This window comes from Salvelinus alpinus, chromosome 10, assembly GCF_045679555.1.
Source record: "Salvelinus alpinus chromosome 10, SLU_Salpinus.1, whole genome shotgun sequence".
In the NCBI taxonomy this organism is placed as follows: Eukaryota; Metazoa; Chordata; class Actinopteri; order Salmoniformes; family Salmonidae; genus Salvelinus; species Salvelinus alpinus.
In genome coordinates, this window is record NC_092095.1 from 60411265 (window position 1) to 60429331 (window position 18067).

An 18067-nucleotide genomic window follows, 5' to 3' on the forward strand; every position below is an offset into this window, starting at 1 on the left:
CAGGGCGGGTCCTGACAAGTCCCCTTCTACCGCTGGTTACAAGGCGATGCTGAGGGCAAATAAATAAAACCAACTGACTGGGACCACAATGTTTTAGGGAATATCTGCAAGTGCTGGATGTCCCCTGCATCAATCATGGACATTGACAGGGAATAAATAAGCCTATCTATTTGTAGGCTACAATTTCTCTTTGAAATACACTATTCTGGTGTATCTTCTGATGTTTTTTTGTAATCAGGTGGGGAGGTGTTTTTAAATAATGAATAAAGTAACACCAGTGATCCAGCCTTGAGATGTATTGGCTGATTTTAGGACCAGTGGACTGGACTGTGTCTACATTACAAACGTTATTTGCCTCAAAGCAACATCTGCAACTCTTTGAGGAGATAAAAAGTTGACCAACTGAGGTTAAATATTTGGCAGATGATGTTAGCCCCACCTCTGCAAGATGTTTCCTGGAAGCTCTCCCAGCTAAACTGGGGTCACTGTGAGCTGTGGTTGTCTGTAATATGACTGCATGTGGTCAAGATAAGCCTATGGTCAGTATAGTTTGCCAAGGTCGATGTGACCTTGAGTACATTGTGTAGTTGTTGATTTGCCAATGTCAGATAATAACAAGTAGACAAGAGTGTACTACAGCCAGAAGATGCTATGGCATCTTACTGTGTAATATTTGTAACATTGCCTGTGTGTGTGTTTGTGTGCGTGTGCGTGCGTGCGTGCGTGCGTGCGTGCGTGCGTGCGTGCGTGCGTGCGTGATGTTGCCAAATTTAATCTCCGGTCCTTTCAGCTCCAAGCAATATTAACCCATTCTCTGCTTGCTTTCTGTATTTCTCTCTTTCTCTCTTTCTCTCTTTCTCTCTTTCTCTCTTTCTTTCTTTCTTTCTTTGACCCCTAACCTTCCCCTCTTCTCCCCCTCTCTCCTCCCTGCTCTCTCGTTCAGTCTGGACGAGCAGAAAGAGACGAAACAAGGGCATTGAACTGAAACCTGCCAGACGTCTGTCTCTAGTCTGTCTCTAGACATCTGTCTCTAGTCTGTCTCTAGACGTCAGTCTCTAGTCTGTCTCTAGTCTGTCTCTAGTCTGTCTCTAGTCTGTCTCTAGACATCTGTCTCTAGTCTGTCTCTAGACGTGTGTCTCTAGTCTGTCTCTAGACTGTCTCCAGTCTGTCTCTAGACTGTCTCCAGTCTGTCTCTAGTCTGTCTGTAGTCTGTCTCTAGACTTTCTCTAGACTTCTGTCTCTAGTCTGTCTCTTGTCTGTCTCTGGACGTATGTCTCTAGTCTGTCTCCAGACGTCTGTCTCTAGATGTCTGTCTCTAGACTGTCTCTAGACGTCTGTCTCTAGTCTGTCTCCAGTCTGTCTCTAGACGTCTCTAGTCTGTCTCTAGACGTCTGTCTCTAGTCTGTCTCTAGAATCTCTAGACATCTGTCTCTAGTCTGTCTCTAGTCTGTCTCCAGTCTGTCTCTAGTCTGTCTCTAGGCGTCTATCTCTAGTCTGTCTCTAGTCTGTCTCTAGACGTCTGTCTCTAGTCTGTCTCTAGTCTGTCTCTAGACTGTCTCCAGTCAGTCTGTAGTCTGTCTCTAGACATCTGTCTCTAGTCTGTCTCTAGGCGTCTGTCTCTAGTCTGTCTCTAGTCTGTCTCTAGACATCTGTCTCTAGTCTGTCTCTAGACTGTCTCCAGTCAGTCTGTAGTCTGTCTCTAGACGTCTGTCTCTAGTCTGTCTCTAGGCGTCTGTCTCTAGTCTGTCTCTAGTCAGTCTGTAGTCTGTCTCTAGACGTCTGTCTCTAGTCTGTCTCTAGGCGTCTGTCTCTAGTCTGTCTCTAGTCTGTCTCTAGACATCTGTCTCTGTCTCTAATCTGTCTCTAGTCTGTCTCTAGTTTGTCTCTCGTAGTCTGTCTCTAGTTTGTCGCTAGTCTGTCTTTAGTCTGTCTCTAGACGTCTGGCTCTAGTCTGTCTCTAGAAGTCTGTCTCTAGTCTGTCTCTAGACTGTCTCTAGACGTCTGTCTCTAGTCTGTCTCTAGTCTGTCTCTAGACATCTGTCTCTAGTCTGTCTCTAGGCGTCTGTCTCTAGTCTGTCTCTAGTCTGTCTCTAGTCTGTCTCTATACGTCTGTCTCTAGAGGTCTGTCTCTAGTCTGTCTTTAGACGTCTGTTTCTAGACGTCTGTCTCTAGAGGTCTGTCTCTAGTCTGTCCCTAGACGTCTGTCTCTAGACATCTGTCTCTAGTCTGTCTCTGGTCTGTCCCTAGACTCATCTGCCTCTAGTCTGTCTCTAGACGTTTGTCTCTAGACGACTGTCTCTAGTCTGTCTCTAGACATCTGTCTCTAGAAGTCTGTCTCTAGTCTGTCTTTAGACATCTGTTTCTAGACGTCTGTCTCTAGTCTGTCTCTAGACGTTTGTCTCTAGACGACTGTCTCTAGTCTGTCTCTAGTCTGTCTCTAGACATCTGTCTCTAGTCTGTCTCTAGGCGTCTGTCTCTAGTCTGTCTCTAGTCTGTCTCTAGTCTGTCTCTAGTCTGTCTCTAGTCTGTCTCTAGACATCTGTCTCTAGTCTGTCTCTAGACGTGTGTCTCTAGTCTGTCTCTAGACTGTCTCCAGTCTGTCTCTAGACTGTCTCCAGTCTGTCTCTAGTCTGTCTGTAGTCTGTCTCTAGACTTTCTCTAGACTTCTGTCTCTAGTCTGTCTCTTGTCTGTCTCTGGACGTATGTCTCTAGTCTGTCTCCAGACGTCTGTCTCTAGATGTCTGTCTCTAGACTGTCTCTAGACGTCTGTCTCTAGTCTGTCTCCAGTCTGTCTCTAGGCGTCTGTCTCTAGTCTGTCTCTAGACGTCTGTCTCTAGTCTGTCTCTAGAATCTCTAGACATCTGTCTCTAGTCTGTCTCTAGTCTGTCTCCAGTCTGTCTCTAGTCTGTCTCTAGGCGTCTATCTCTAGTCTGTCTCTAGTCTGTCTCTAGACGTCTGTCTCTAGTCTGTCTCTAGTCTGTCTCTAGACTGTCTCCAGTCAGTCTGTAGTCTGTCTCTAGACATCTGTCTCTAGTCTGTCTCTAGACTGTCTCCAGTCAGTCTGTAGTCTGTCTCTAGACGTCTGTCTCTAGTCTGTCTCTAGGCGTCTGTCTCTAGTCTGTCTCTAGTCAGTCTGTAGTCTGTCTCTAGACGTCTGTCTCTAGTCTGTCTCTAGGCGTCTGTCTCTAGTCTGTCTCTAGTCTGTCTCTAGACATCTGTCTCTGTCTCTAATCTGTCTCTAGTCTGTCTCTAGTTTGTCTCTCGTAGTCTGTCTCTAGTTTGTCGCTAGTCTGTCTTTAGTCTGTCTCTAGTCTGTCTCTAGACGTCTGGCTCTAGTCTGTCTCTAGAAGTCTGTCTCTAGTCTGTCTCTAGACTGTCTCTAGACGTCTGTCTCTAGTCTGTCTCTAGTCTGTCTATAGACATCTGTCTCTAGTCTGTCTCTAGGCGTCTGTCTCTAGTCTGTCTCTAGTCTGTCTCTAGTCTGTCTCTAGACATCTGTCTCTAGACATCTGTCTCTAGTCTGTCTCTAGACGTGTGTCTCTAGTTTGTCTCTATACGTCTGTCTCTAGAGGTCTGTCTCTAGTCTGTCTTTAGACGTCTGTTTCTAGACGTCTGTCTCTAGAGGTCTGTCTCTAGTCTGTCCCTAGACGTCTGTCTCTAGACATCTGTCTATAGTCTGTCTCTGGTCTGTCCCTAGACTCATCTGCCTCTAGTCTGTCTCTAGACGTTTGTCTCTAGGCGACTGTCTCTAGTCTGTCTCTAGACATCTGTCTCTAGAAGTCTGTCTCTAGTCTGTCTTTAGACATCTGTTTCTAGACGTCTGTCTCTAGTCTGTCTCTAGTCTGTCTCTAGACGTTTGTCTCTAGACGACTGTCTCTAGTCTGTCTCTAGTCTGTCTCTAGACATCTGTCTCTAGTCTGTCTCTAGGTGTCTGTCTCTAGTCTGTCTCTAGTCTGTCTCTAGTCTGTCTCTAGACATCTGTCTCTAGACATCTGTCTCTAGTCTGTCTCTAGACGTGTGTCTCTAGTTTGTCTCTATACGTCTGTCTCTAGAGGTCTGTCTCTAGTCTGTCTTTAGACGTCTGTTTCTAGACGTCTGTCTCTAGTCTGTCTCTAGACATCTGTCTCTAGAAGTCTGTCTCTAGTCTGTCTCTAGACATCTGTCTCTAGTCTGTCTCTAGACATCTGTCTCTAGTCTGTCTCTAGACGTCTGTCTCTAGTCTGTCTCTAGTCTGTCTTTAGACATCTGTCTCTAGACATCTGTCTCTAGTCTGTCTCTAGACATCTGTCTCTAGTCTGTCTCTAGACATCTGTCTCTAGACATCTGTCTCTAGTCTGTCTTTAGACATCTGTTTCTAGACGTCTGTCTCTAGTCTGTCTCTAGATGTCTGTCTCTAGTCTGTCTCTAGTCTGTCTCTAGTCTGTCTCTAGACTGTCTCTAGACTGTCTCCAGTCTGTCTCTAGACGTCTGTCTCTAGACATCTGTCTCTAGTCTGTCTCTAGGCGTCTGTCTCTAGTCTGTCTCTAGTCTGTCGCTAGTCTGTCTTTAGTCTGTCTCTAGTCTGTCTCTAGTCTGTCTCTAGTCTGTCTCTAGACATCTGTCTCTAGTCTCTCTAGACGTCTGTCTCTAGTCTGTCTCTAGACGTCTGTCTCTTGTCTGTCTCTAGTCTGTCTCTAGTCTGTCTCTAGTCTGTCTCTAGACGTCTGTCTCTTGTCTGTCTCTAGTCTGTCTCTAGACATCTGTCTCTAGTCTGTCTCTAGACGTCTGTCTCCAGCCAAAGGGTTCATTGTGCTGCACCAGGCTACTATGCAAAACATATCAGAGATCAAAATGCTGTGTTCTCTTCAGACAGCTGAAATAAGCCCATATGTTCACCATATTTACATTGGTGATTTACCCAGCTGATTTCAATAGGGTGGACACCGAGACAGCTTCTACCCCCAAGCTATAAGACTGCTAAATAGCCATAATACTGCTAAATCGTTATTTAAATGGTTACCTGGACTATCTGCATTGACCCTATTGTCACAGACTCTATGCACAGTCACAAGACTATACACACTATATACAAAACCCACACACATTCACATGCACTACATACGCACACACAGACATAACACACACACACACCCATACCGACACAACACACACAAACACATACACACGCGCACTCACACATACACACATACACTTTCACACTCATCATATGCTGCTGCTTTTTTGTTCTTTATTGTTACTCATATTATTATCTATCCTGATGTCTAGTCACTTTACGCTGCCTTGGTGTACATATCTACCTTAAATACCTTATTATTATCTATCCTGATGCCTAGTCACTTTACCTTGCCTTCCTGTACATATCTACCTCAAATATATATATAGCTCCACATTGATCTGGTACTGGTACTTCCTGTATATAGCTCCACATTGATCTGGTACTGGTACTTCCTGTATATAGCTTCATTCTTGTGTATTTTATTCCTCTTGTGTTACTATTGTTTTTGAAACTCTGGATCGTTGGGAAGCATTTCACGTTAAAGTCTAAACCTGTTGGATTCGGCCAATTTGACAAAATATTTTTGGGGGATTTGATTTGAATATGCTCCTGGCCCGGCGTGCATGGATGTCACTGAGATACAACGTCAACCAACCCACTATTCATTTCATCCGGATTTGAAAATAGGAGTGAGATTTAAATGCTGGTGGAGCACATTAAATTGATCAAATCTGTCATTTTGTTCATTGGGTTAGGGAGGACGACGGGCTGGTTCTTGTGTGGACACGCCTGGTGTCGTGTCAGTTGAAACACGAGGCGGCTAATATAGCGCAGGTTGATATGAGAGTGGAGAGCTACTCTCCCACAAGCTTGGCTGGTGCTTAAACCCCTTAATTCAGACAAACAAAAGGTGTGATTGGTCCTCACTCAAAAAGATGGGGGCTATGGAGGTGTTATTCTGACAGACATGGACTGAGGCTAGGGGGCTATGGAGGTATTGTTCTGACAGACATGGTCTGAGGCTAGGGGCTATGGAGGTGTTGTTCTGACAGACATGGTCTGAGGACAAGGGGGCTATGGAGGTGTTGTTCTGACAGACATGGACTGAGGCTAGGGGCTATGGAGGTGTTGTTCTGACAGACATGGTCTGAGGACAAGGGGGCTATGGAGGTGTTGTTCTGACAGACATGGACTGAGGCTAGGGGGCTATGGAGGTGCTGTTCTGATAGACATGGACTGAGGCTAGGGGGCTATGGAGGTGCTGTTCTGACAGACATGGACTGAGGATAGAGGGCTATGGAGGTGTTGTTCTGACAGACATGGACTGAGGCTAGGGGGCTATGGAGGTGTTGTTCTGACAGACATGGACTGAGGCTAGGGGGCTATGGAGGTGTTGTTCTGACAGACATGGACTGAGGCTAGGGGCTATGGAGGTGTTGTTCTGACAGACATGGACTGAGGCTAGGGGCTATAGAGGTGTTGTTCTGACAGACATGGACTGAGGCTAGGGGGCTATGGAGGTGTTGTTCTGACAGACATGGACTGAGGCTAGGGGCTATGGAGGTGCTGTTCTGACAGACATGGACTGAGGCTAGGGGGCTATGGAGGTGTTGTTCTGACAGACATGGACTGAGGATAGGGGCTATGGAGGTGCTGTTCTGACAGACATGGACTGAGGCTAGGGGCTATGGAGGTGCTGTTCTGACAGACATGGACTGAGGCTAGGGGCTATGGAGGTATTGTTCTGACAGACAAGGACTGAGGATAGGGGCTATGGAGGTGCTGTTCTGACAGACATGGACTGAGGCTAGGGGCTATGGAGGTGCTGTTCTGACAGACATGGACTGAGGCTAGGGGCTATGGAGGTGTTGTTCTGACAGACATGGACTGAGGCTAGGGGCTATGGAGGTGTTGTTCTGACAGACATGGTCTGAGGACAAGGGGGCTATGGAGGTGTTGTTCTGACAGACATGGACTGAGGCTAGGGGGCTATGGAGGTGCTGTTCTGACAGACATGGACTGAGGATAGAGGGCTATGGAGGTGTTGTTCTGACAGACATGGACTGAGGCTAGGGGGCTATGGAGGTGTTGTTCTGACAGACATGGACTGAGGCTAGGGGCTATGGAGGTGTTGTTCTGACAGACATGGACTGAGGCTAGGGGCTATAGAGGTGTTGTTCTGACAGACATGGACTGAGGCTAGGGGGCTATGGAGGTGTTGTTCTGACAGACATGGACTGAGGCTAGGGGCTATGGAGGTGCTGTTCTGACAGACATGGACTGAGGCTAGGGGGCTATGGAGGTGCTGTTCTGACAGACATGGACTGAGGCTAGGGGCTATGGAGGTGCTGTTCTGACAGACATGGACTGAGGCTAGGGGCTATGGAGGTGCTGTTCTGACAGACATGGACTGAGGCTAGGGGGCTATGGAGGTGCTGTTCTGACAGACATGGACTGAGGCTAGGGGCTATGGAGGTGTTGTTCTGACAGACATGGACTGAGGCTAGGGGGCTATGGAGGTGTTGTTCTGACAGACATGGACTGAGGCTAGGGGCTATGGAGGTGTTGTTCTGACAGACATGGACTGAGGACAAGGGGGCTATGGAGGTGTTGTTCTGACAGACATGGACTGAGGCTAGGGGGCTATGGAGGTGTTGTTCTGACAGACATGGACTGAGGCTAGGGGCTATGGAGGTGTTGTTCTGACAGACACGGATTGAGGCTAGGGGGCTATGGAGGTGCTGTTCTGACAGACATGGACTGAGGCTACGGGGCTATGGAGGTGTTGTTCTGATAGACATGGACTGAGGATAGGGGGCTATGGAGGTGCTGTTCTGACAGACATGGGCTGAGGATAGGGGCTATGGAGGTGTTGTTCTGACAGACATGGACTGAGGCTAGGGGGCTATGGAGGTGCTGTTCTGACAGACATGGACTGAGGCTAGGGGGGTATGGAGGTGCTGTTCTGATAGACATGGACTGAGGCTAGGGGGCTATGGAGGTGCTGTTCTGACAGACATGGACTGAGGATAGAGGGCTATGGAGGTGTTGTTCTGACAGACATGGACTGAGGCTAGGGGGCTATGGAGGTGTTGTTCTGACAGACATGGACTGAGGCTAGGGGGCTATGGAGGTGTTGTTCTGACAGACATGGACTGAGGCTAGGGGCTATGGAGGTGTTGTTCTGACAGACATGGACTGAGGCTAGGGGCTATAGAGGTGTTGTTCTGACAGACATGGACTGAGGCTAGGGGGCTATGGAGGTGTTGTTCTGACAGACATGGACTGAGGCTAGGGGGCTATGGAGGTGTTGTTTTGACAGACATGGACTGAGGATAAGGGGCTATGGAGGTGTTGTTCTGACAGACATGGACTGAGGCTAGGGGGCTATGGAGGTGTTGTTCTGACAGACATGGACTGAGGCTAGGGGCTATGGAGGTGTTGTTCTGACAGACATGGACTGAGGCTAGGGGCTATAGAGGTGTTGTTCTGACAGACATGGACTGAGGCTAGGGGGCTATGGAGGTGTTGTTCTGACAGACATGGACTGAGGCTAGGGGCTATGGAGGTGCTGTTCTGACAGACATGGACTGAGGCTAGGGGGCTATGGAGGTGTTGTTCTGACAGACATGGACTGAGGATAGGGGCTATGGAGGTGCTGTTCTGACAGACATGGACTGAGGCTAGGGGCTATGGAGGTGCTGTTCTGACAGACATGGACTGAGGCTAGGGGCTATGGAGGTATTGTTCTGACAGACAAGGACTGAGGATAGGGGCTATGGAGGTGCTGTTCTGACAGACATGGACTGAGGCTAGGGGCTATGGAGGTGCTGTTCTGACAGACATGGACTGAGGCTAGGGGCTATGGAGGTGTTGTTCTGACAGACATGGACTGAGGCTAGGGGCTATGGAGGTGTTGTTCTGACAGACATGGTCTGAGGACAAGGGGGCTATGGAGGTGTTGTTCTGACAGACATGGACTGAGGCTAGGGGGCTATGGAGGTGCTGTTCTGACAGACATGGACTGAGGATAGAGGGCTATGGAGGTGTTGTTCTGACAGACATGGACTGAGGCTAGGGGGCTATGGAGGTGTTGTTCTGACAGACATGGACTGAGGCTAGGGGCTATGGAGGTGTTGTTCTGACAGACATGGACTGAGGCTAGGGGCTATAGAGGTGTTGTTCTGACAGACATGGACTGAGGCTAGGGGGCTATGGAGGTGTTGTTCTGACAGACATGGACTGAGGCTAGGGGCTATGGAGGTGCTGTTCTGACAGACATGGACTGAGGCTAGGGGGCTATGGAGGTGCTGTTCTGACAGACATGGACTGAGGCTAGGGGCTATGGAGGTGCTGTTCTGACAGACATGGACTGAGGCTAGGGGCTATGGAGGTGCTGTTCTGACAGACATGGACTGAGGCTAGGGGGCTATGGAGGTGCTGTTCTGACAGACATGGACTGAGGCTAGGGGCTATGGAGGTGTTGTTCTGACAGACATGGACTGAGGCTAGGGGGCTATGGAGGTGTTGTTCTGACAGACATGGACTGAGGCTAGGGGCTATGGAGGTGTTGTTCTGACAGACATGGACTGAGGACAAGGGGGCTATGGAGGTGTTGTTCTGACAGACATGGACTGAGGCTAGGGGGCTATGGAGGTGTTGTTCTGACAGACATGGACTGAGGCTAGGGGCTATGGAGGTGTTGTTCTGACAGACACGGATTGAGGCTAGGGGGCTATGGAGGTGCTGTTCTGACAGACATGGACTGAGGCTAGGGGGCTATGGAGGTGTTGTTCTGATAGACATGGACTGAGGATAGGGGGCTATGGAGGTGCTGTTCTGACAGACATGGGCTGAGGATAGGGGCTATGGAGGTGTTGTTCTGACAGACATGGACTGAGGCTAGGGGGCTATGGAGGTGCTGTTCTGACAGACATGGACTGAGGCTAGGGGGGTATGGAGGTGCTGTTCTGATAGACATGGACTGAGGCTAGGGGGCTATGGAGGTGCTGTTCTGACAGACATGGACTGAGGATAGAGGGCTATGGAGGTGTTGTTCTGACAGACATGGACTGAGGCTAGGGGGCTATGGAGGTGTTGTTCTGACAGACATGGACTGAGGCTAGGGGGCTATGGAGGTGTTGTTCTGACAGACATGGACTGAGGCTAGGGGCTATGGAGGTGTTGTTCTGACAGACATGGACTGAGGCTAGGGGCTATAGAGGTGTTGTTCTGACAGACATGGACTGAGGCTAGGGGGCTATGGAGGTGTTGTTCTGACAGACATGGACTGAGGCTAGGGGGCTATGGAGGTGTTGTTTTGACAGACATGGACTGAGGATAAGGGGCTATGGAGGTGTTGTTCTGACAGACATGGACTGAGGCTAGGGGGCTATGGAGGTGTTGTTCTGACAGACATGGACTGAGGCTAGGGGCTATGGAGGTGTTGTTCTGACAGACATGGACTGAGGCTAGGGGGCTATGGAGGTGCTGTTCTGACAGACATGGACTGAGGCTAGGGGGCTATGGAGGTGTTGTTCTGATAGACATGGACTGCGGCTAGGGGGCTATGGAGGTGCTGTTCTGACAGACATGGCCTGAGGATAGGGGCTATGGAGGTGTTGTTCTGACAGACATGGACTGAGGCTAGGGGCTATAGAGGTGTTGTTCTGACAGACATGGACTGAGGATAGAGGGCTATGGAGGTGTTGTTCTGACAGACATGGACTGAGGCTAGGGGGCTATGGAGGTGTTGTTCTGACAGACATGGACTGAGGATAGAGGGCTATGGAGGTGTTGTTCTGACAGACATGGACTGAGGCTAGGGGGCTATGGAGGTGTTGTTTTGACAGACATGGACTGAGGATAAGGGGCTATGGAGGTGTTGTTCTGACAGACATGGACTGAGGCTAGGGGGCTATGGAGGTGTTGTTCTGACAGACATGGACCGAGGCTAGGGGCTATGGAGGTGTTGTTCTGACAGACATGGACTGAGGACAAGGGGGCTATGGAGGTGTTGTTCTGACAGACATGGACTGAGGCTAGGGGGCTATGGAGGTGTTGTTCTGACAGACATGGACTGAGGCTAGGGGCTATGGAGGTGTTGTTCTGACAGACATGGACTGAGGCTAGGGGGCTATGGAGGTGCTGTTCTGACAGACATGGACTGAGGCTAGGGGGCTATGGAGGTGTTGTTCTGATAGACATGGACTGAGGCTAGAGGGCTATGGAGGTGCTGTTCTGACAGACATGGCCTGAGGATAGGGGCTATGGAGGTGTTGTTCTGACAGACATGGACTGAGGCTAGGGGGCTATGGAGGTGCTGTTCTGACAGACATGGACTGAGGCTAGGGCGCTATGGAGGTGTTGTTCTGATAGACATGGACTGAGGCTAGGGGGCTATGGAGGTGCTGTTCTGACAGACATGGCCTGAGGATAGGGGCTATGGAGGTGTTGTTCTGACAGACATGGACTGAGGCTAGGGGGCTATGGAGGTGCTGTTCTGACAGACTGGGACTGAGGCTAGGGGGCTATGGAGGTGCTGTTCTGATAGACATGGACTGAGAATAGGGGGCTATGGAGGTGCTGTTCTGACAGACATGGACTGAGGCTAGGGGCTATGGAGGTGCTGTTCTGACAGACATGGACTGAGGCTAGGGGGCTATGGCGGTGCTGTTCTGACAGACATGGACTGAGGCTAGGGGCTATGGAGGTGCTGTTCTGACAGACATGGACTGAGGCTAGGGGGCTATGGAGGTGCTGTTCTGACAGACATGGACTGAGGCTAGGGGGCTATGGAGGTGTTGTTCTGATAGACATGGACTGAGGCTAGAGGGCTATGGAGGTGCTGTTCTGACAGACATGGCCTGAGGATAGGGGCTATGGAGGTGTTGTTCTGACAGACATGGACTGAGGCTAGGGGGCTATGGAGGTGCTGTTCTGACAGACATGGACTGAGGCTAGGGCGCTATGGAGGTGTTGTTCTGATAGACATGGACTGAGGCTAGGGGGCTATGGAGGTGCTGTTCTGACAGACATGGCCTGAGGATAGGGGCTATGGAGGTGTTGTTCTGACAGACATGGACTGAGGCTAGGGGGCTATGGAGGTGCTGTTCTGACAGACTGGGACTGAGGCTAGGGGGCTATGGAGGTGCTGTTCTGATAGACATGGACTGAGAATAGGGGGCTATGGAGGTGCTGTTCTGACAGACATGGACTGAGGCTAGGGGCTATGGAGGTGCTGTTCTGACAGACATGGACTGAGGCTAGGGGGCTATGGAGGTGCTGTTCTGACAGACATGGACTGAGGCTAGGGGCTATGGAGGTGCTGTTCTGACAGACATGGACTGAGGCTAGGGGGCTATGGAGTTGTTGTTCTGACAGACATGGACTGAGGCTAGGGGGCTATGGAGGTGTTGTTCTGACAGACATGGACTGAGGCTAGGGGCTATGGAGGTGTTGTTCTGACAGACATGGACTGAGGCTAGGGGCTATAGAGGTGTTGTTCTGACAGACATGGACTGAGGCTAGGGGGCTATGGAGGTGTTGTTCTGACAGACATGGACTGAGGCTAGGGGCTATGGAGGTGCTGTTCTGACAGACATGGACTGAGGCTAGGGGGCTATGGAGGTGTTGTTCTGACAGACATGGACTGAGGATAGTGGCTATGGAGGTGCTGTTCTGACAGACATGGACTGAGGCTAGGGGCTATGGAGGTGCTGTTCTGACAGACATGGACTGAGGCTAGGGGCTATGGAGGTATTGTTCTGACAGACAAGGACTGAGGATAGGGGCTATGGAGGTGCTGTTCTGACAGACATGGACTGAGGCTAGGGGCTATGGAGGTGTTGTTCTGACAGACATGGACTGAGGCTAGGGGGCTATGGAGGTGCTGTTCTGACAGACATGGACTGAGGCTAGGGGGCTATGGAGGTGTTGTTCTGATAGACATGGACTGAGGCTAGAGGGCTATGGAGGTGCTGTTCTGACAGACATGGCCTGAGGATAGGGGCTATGGAGGTGTTGTTCTGACAGACATGGACTGAGGCTAGGGGGCTATGGAGGTGCTGTTCTGACAGACATGGACTGAGGCTAGGGCGCTATGGAGGTGTTGTTCTGATAGACATGGACTGAGGCTAGGGGGCTATGGAGGTGCTGTTCTGACAGACATGGCCTGAGGATAGGGGCTATGGAGGTGTTGTTCTGACAGACATGGACTGAGGCTAGGGGGCTATGGAGGTGCTGTTCTGACAGACTGGGACTGAGGCTAGGGGGCTATGGAGGTGCTGTTCTGATAGACATGGACTGAGAATAGGGGGCTATGGAGGTGCTGTTCTGACAGACATGGACTGAGGCTAGGGGCTATGGAGGTGCTGTTCTGACAGCCATGGACTGAGGATAGGGGCTATGGAGGTGCTGTTCTGACAGACATGGACTGAGGATAGGGGCTATGGAGGTGTTGTTCTGACAGACATGGACTGAGGCTAGGGGGCTATGGAGGTGTTGTTCTGACAGACATGGACTGAGGCTAGGGGGCTATGGAGGTGTTGTTCTGACAGACATGGACTGAGGCTAGGGGCTATGGAGGTGTTGTTCTGACAGACATGGACTGAGGCTAGGGGCTATAGAGGTGTTGTTCTGACAGACATGGACTGAGGCTAGGGGGCTATGGAGGTGTTGTTCTGACAGACATGGACTGAGGCTAGGGGCTATGGAGGTGCTGTTCTGACAGACATGGACTGAGGCTAGGGGGCTATGGAGGTGTTGTTCTGACAGACATGGACTGAGGATAGGGGCTATGGAGGTGCTGTTCTGACAGACATGGACTGAGGCTAGGGGCTATGGAGGTGCTGTTCTGACAGACATGGACTGAGGCTAGGGGCTATGGAGGTATTGTTCTGACAGACAAGGACTGAGGATAGGGGCTATGGAGGTGCTGTTCTGACAGACATGGACTGAGGCTAGGGGCTATGGAGGTGCTGTTCTGACAGACATGGACTGAGGCTAGGGGCTATGGAGGTGTTGTTCTGACAGACATGGACTGAGGCTAGGGGCTATGGAGGTGTTGTTCTGACAGACATGGTCTGAGGACAAGGGGGCTATGGAGGTGTTGTTCTGACAGACATGGACTGAGGCTAGGGGGCTATGGAGGTGCTGTTCTGACAGACATGGACTGAGGATAGAGGGCTATGGAGGTGTTGTTCTGACAGACATGGACTGAGGCTAGGGGGCTATGGAGGTGTTGTTCTGACAGACATGGACTGAGGCTAGGGGCTATGGAGGTGTTGTTCTGACAGACATGGACTGAGGCTAGGGGCTATAGAGGTGTTGTTCTGACAGACGTGGACTGAGGCTAGGGGGCTATGGAGGTGTTGTTCTGACAGACATGGACTGAGGCTAGGGGCTATGGAGGTGCTGTTCTGACAGACATGGACTGAGGCTAGGGGGCTATGGAGGTGCTGTTCTGACAGACATGGACTGAGGCTAGGGGCTATGGAGGTGCTGTTCTGACAGACATGGACTGAGGCTAGGGGCTATGGAGGTGCTGTTCTGACAGACATGGACTGAGGCTAGGGGGCTATGGAGGTGCTGTTCTGACAGACATGGACTGAGGCTAGGGGCTATGGAGGTGTTGTTCTGACAGACATGGACTGAGGCTAGGGGGCTATGGAGGTGTTGTTCTGACAGACATGGACTGAGGCTAGGGGCTATGGAGGTGTTGTTCTGACAGACATGGACTGAGGACAAGGGGGCTATGGAGGTGTTGTTCTGACAGACATGGACTGAGGCTAGGGGGCTATGGAGGTGTTGTTCTGACAGACATGGACTGAGGCTAGGGGCTATGGAGGTGTTGTTCTGACAGACACGGATTGAGGCTAGGGGGCTATGGAGGTGCTGTTCTGACAGACATGGACTGAGGCTAGGGGGCTATGGAGGTGTTGTTCTGATAGACATGGACTGAGGATAGGGGGCTATGGAGGTGCTGTTCTGACAGACATGGGCTGAGGATAGGGGCTATGGAGGTGTTGTTCTGACAGACATGGACTGAGGCTAGGGGGCTATGGAGGTGCTGTTCTGACAGACATGGACTGAGGCTAGGGGGGTATGGAGGTGCTGTTCTGATAGACATGGACTGAGGCTAGGGGGCTATGGAGGTGCTGTTCTGACAGACATGGACTGAGGATAGAGGGCTATGGAGGTGTTGTTCTGACAGACATGGACTGAGGCTAGGGGGCTATGGAGGTGTTGTTCTGACAGACATGGACTGAGGCTAGGGGGCTATGGAGGTGTTGTTCTGACAGACATGGACTGAGGCTAGGGGCTATGGAGGTGTTGTTCTGACAGACATGGACTGAGGCTAGGGGCTATAGAGGTGTTGTTCTGACAGACATGGACTGAGGCTAGGGGGCTATGGAGGTGTTGTTTTGACAGACATGGACTGAGGATAAGGGGCTATGGGGGTGTTGTTCTGACAGACATGGACTGAGGCTAGGGGGCTATGGAGGTGTTGTTCTGACAGACATGGACTGAGGCTAGGGGCTATGGAGGTGTTGTTCTGACAGACATGGACTGAGGCTAGGGGGCTATGGAGGTGCTGTTCTGACAGACATGGACTGAGGCTAGGGGGCTATGGAGGTGTTGTTCTGATAGACATGGACTGCGGCTAGGGGGCTATGGAGGTGCTGTTCTGACAGACATGGCCTGAGGATAGGGGCTATGGAGGTGTTGTTCTGACAGACATGGACTGAGGCTAGGGGCTATAGAGGTGTTGTTCTGACAGACATGGACTGAGGATAGAGGGCTATGGAGGTGTTGTTCTGACAGACATGGACTGAGGCTAGGGGGCTATGGAGGTGTTGTTTTGACAGACATGGACTGAGGATAAGGGGCTATGGAGGTGTTGTTCTGACAGACATGGACTGAGGCTAGGGGGCTATGGAGGTGTTGTTCTGACAGACATGGACTGAGGCTAGGGGCTATGGAGGTGTTGTTCTGACAGACATGGACTGAGGACAAGGGGGCTATGGAGGTGTTGTTCTGACAGACATGGACTGAGGCTAGGGGGCTATGGAGGTGTTGTTCTGACAGACATGGACTGAGGCTAGGGGCTATGGAGGTGTTGTTCTGACAGACATGGACTGAGGCTAGGGGGCTATGGAGGTGCTGTTCTGACAGACATGGACTGAGGCTAGGGGGCTATGGAGGTGTTGTTCTGATAGACATGGACTGAGGCTAGAGGGCTATGGAGGTGCTGTTCTGACAGACATGGCCTGAGGATAGGGGCTATGGAGGTGTTGTTCTGACAGACATGGACTGAGGCTAGGGGGCTATGGAGGTGCTGTTCTGACAGACATGGACTGAGGCTAGGGCGCTATGGAGGTGTTGTTCTGATAGACATGGACTGAGGCTAGGGGGCTATGGAGGTGCTGTTCTGACAGACATGGCCTGAGGATAGGGGCTATGGAGGTGTTGTTCTGACAGACATGGACTGAGGCTAGGGGGCTATGGAGGTGCTGTTCTGACAGACTGGGACTGAGGCTAGGGGGCTATGGAGGTGCTGTTCTGATAGACATGGACTGAGAATAGGGGGCTATGGAGGTGCTGTTCTGACAGACATGGACTGAGGCTAGGGGCTATGGAGGTGCTGTTCTGACAGACATGGACTGAGGCTAGGGGGCTATGGAGGTGCTGTTCTGACAGACATGGACTGAGGATAGAGGGCTATGGAGGTGTTGTTCTGACAGACATGGACTGAGGCTAGGGGGCTATGGAGGTGTTGTTTTGACAGACATGGACTGAGGATAAGGGGCTATGGAGGTGCTGTTCTGACAGAAATGGACTGAGGCTAGGGGGCTGTGGAGGTGTTGTTCTGATAGACATGGACTGAGGCTAGGGGCTATGGAGGTGTTGTTCTGACAGACATGGACTGAGGCTAGGGGGCTATGGAGGTGTTGTTCTGACAGACATGGACTGAGGCTAGGGGCTATGGAGGTGTTGTTCTGACAGACATGGACTGAGGACAAGGGGGCTATGGAGGTGTTGTTCTGACAGACATGGACTGAGGCTAGGGGGCTATGGAGGTGTTGTTCTGACAGACATGGACTGAGGCTAGGGGCTATGGAGGTGTTGTTCTGACAGACATGGACTGAGGACAAGGGGGCTATGGAGGTGTTGTTCTGACAGACATGGACTGAGGCTAGGGGGCTATGGAGGTGTTGTTCTGACAGACATGGACTGAGGCTAGGGGCTATGGAGGTGTTTTTCTGACAGACATGGACTGAGGCTAGGGGGCTATGGAGGTGTTGTTCTGACAGACATGGACTGAGGCTAGGGGGCTATGGAGGTGTTGTTCTGACAGACATGGACTGAGGCTAGGGGGCTATGGAGGTGTTGTTCTGACAGACATAGACTGAGGCTAGGGGCTATGGAGGTGTTTTTCTGACAGACATGGACTGAGGCTAGGGGCTATGGAGGTGCTGTTCTGACAGACATGGACTGAGGCTAGGGCGCTATGGAGGTGTTGTTCTGATAGACATGGACTGAGGCTAGGGGGCTATGGAGGTGCTGTTCTGACAGACATGGACTGAGGCTAGGGGCTATGGAGGTGTTGTTCTGACAGACATGGACTGAGGCTAGGGGCTATAGAGGTGTTGTTCTGACAGACATGGACTGAGGCTAGGGGGCTATGGAGGTGTTGTTCTGACAGACATGGACTGAGGCTAGGGGGCTATGGAGGTGTTGTTTTGACAGACATGGACTGAGGATAAGGGGCTATGGAGGTGTTGTTCTGACAGACATGGACTGAGGCTAGGGGGCTATGGAGGTGTTGTTCTGACAGACATGGACTGAGGCTAGGGGCTATGGAGGTGTTGTTCTGACAGACATGGACTGAGGCTAGGGGGCTATGGAGGTGCTGTTCTGACAGACATGGACTGAGGCTAGGGGGCTATGGAGGTGTTGTTCTGATAGACATGGACTGCGGCTAGGGGGCTATGGAGGTGCTGTTCTGACAGACATGGCCTGAGGATAGGGGCTATGGAGGTGTTGTTCTGACAGACATGGACTGAGGCT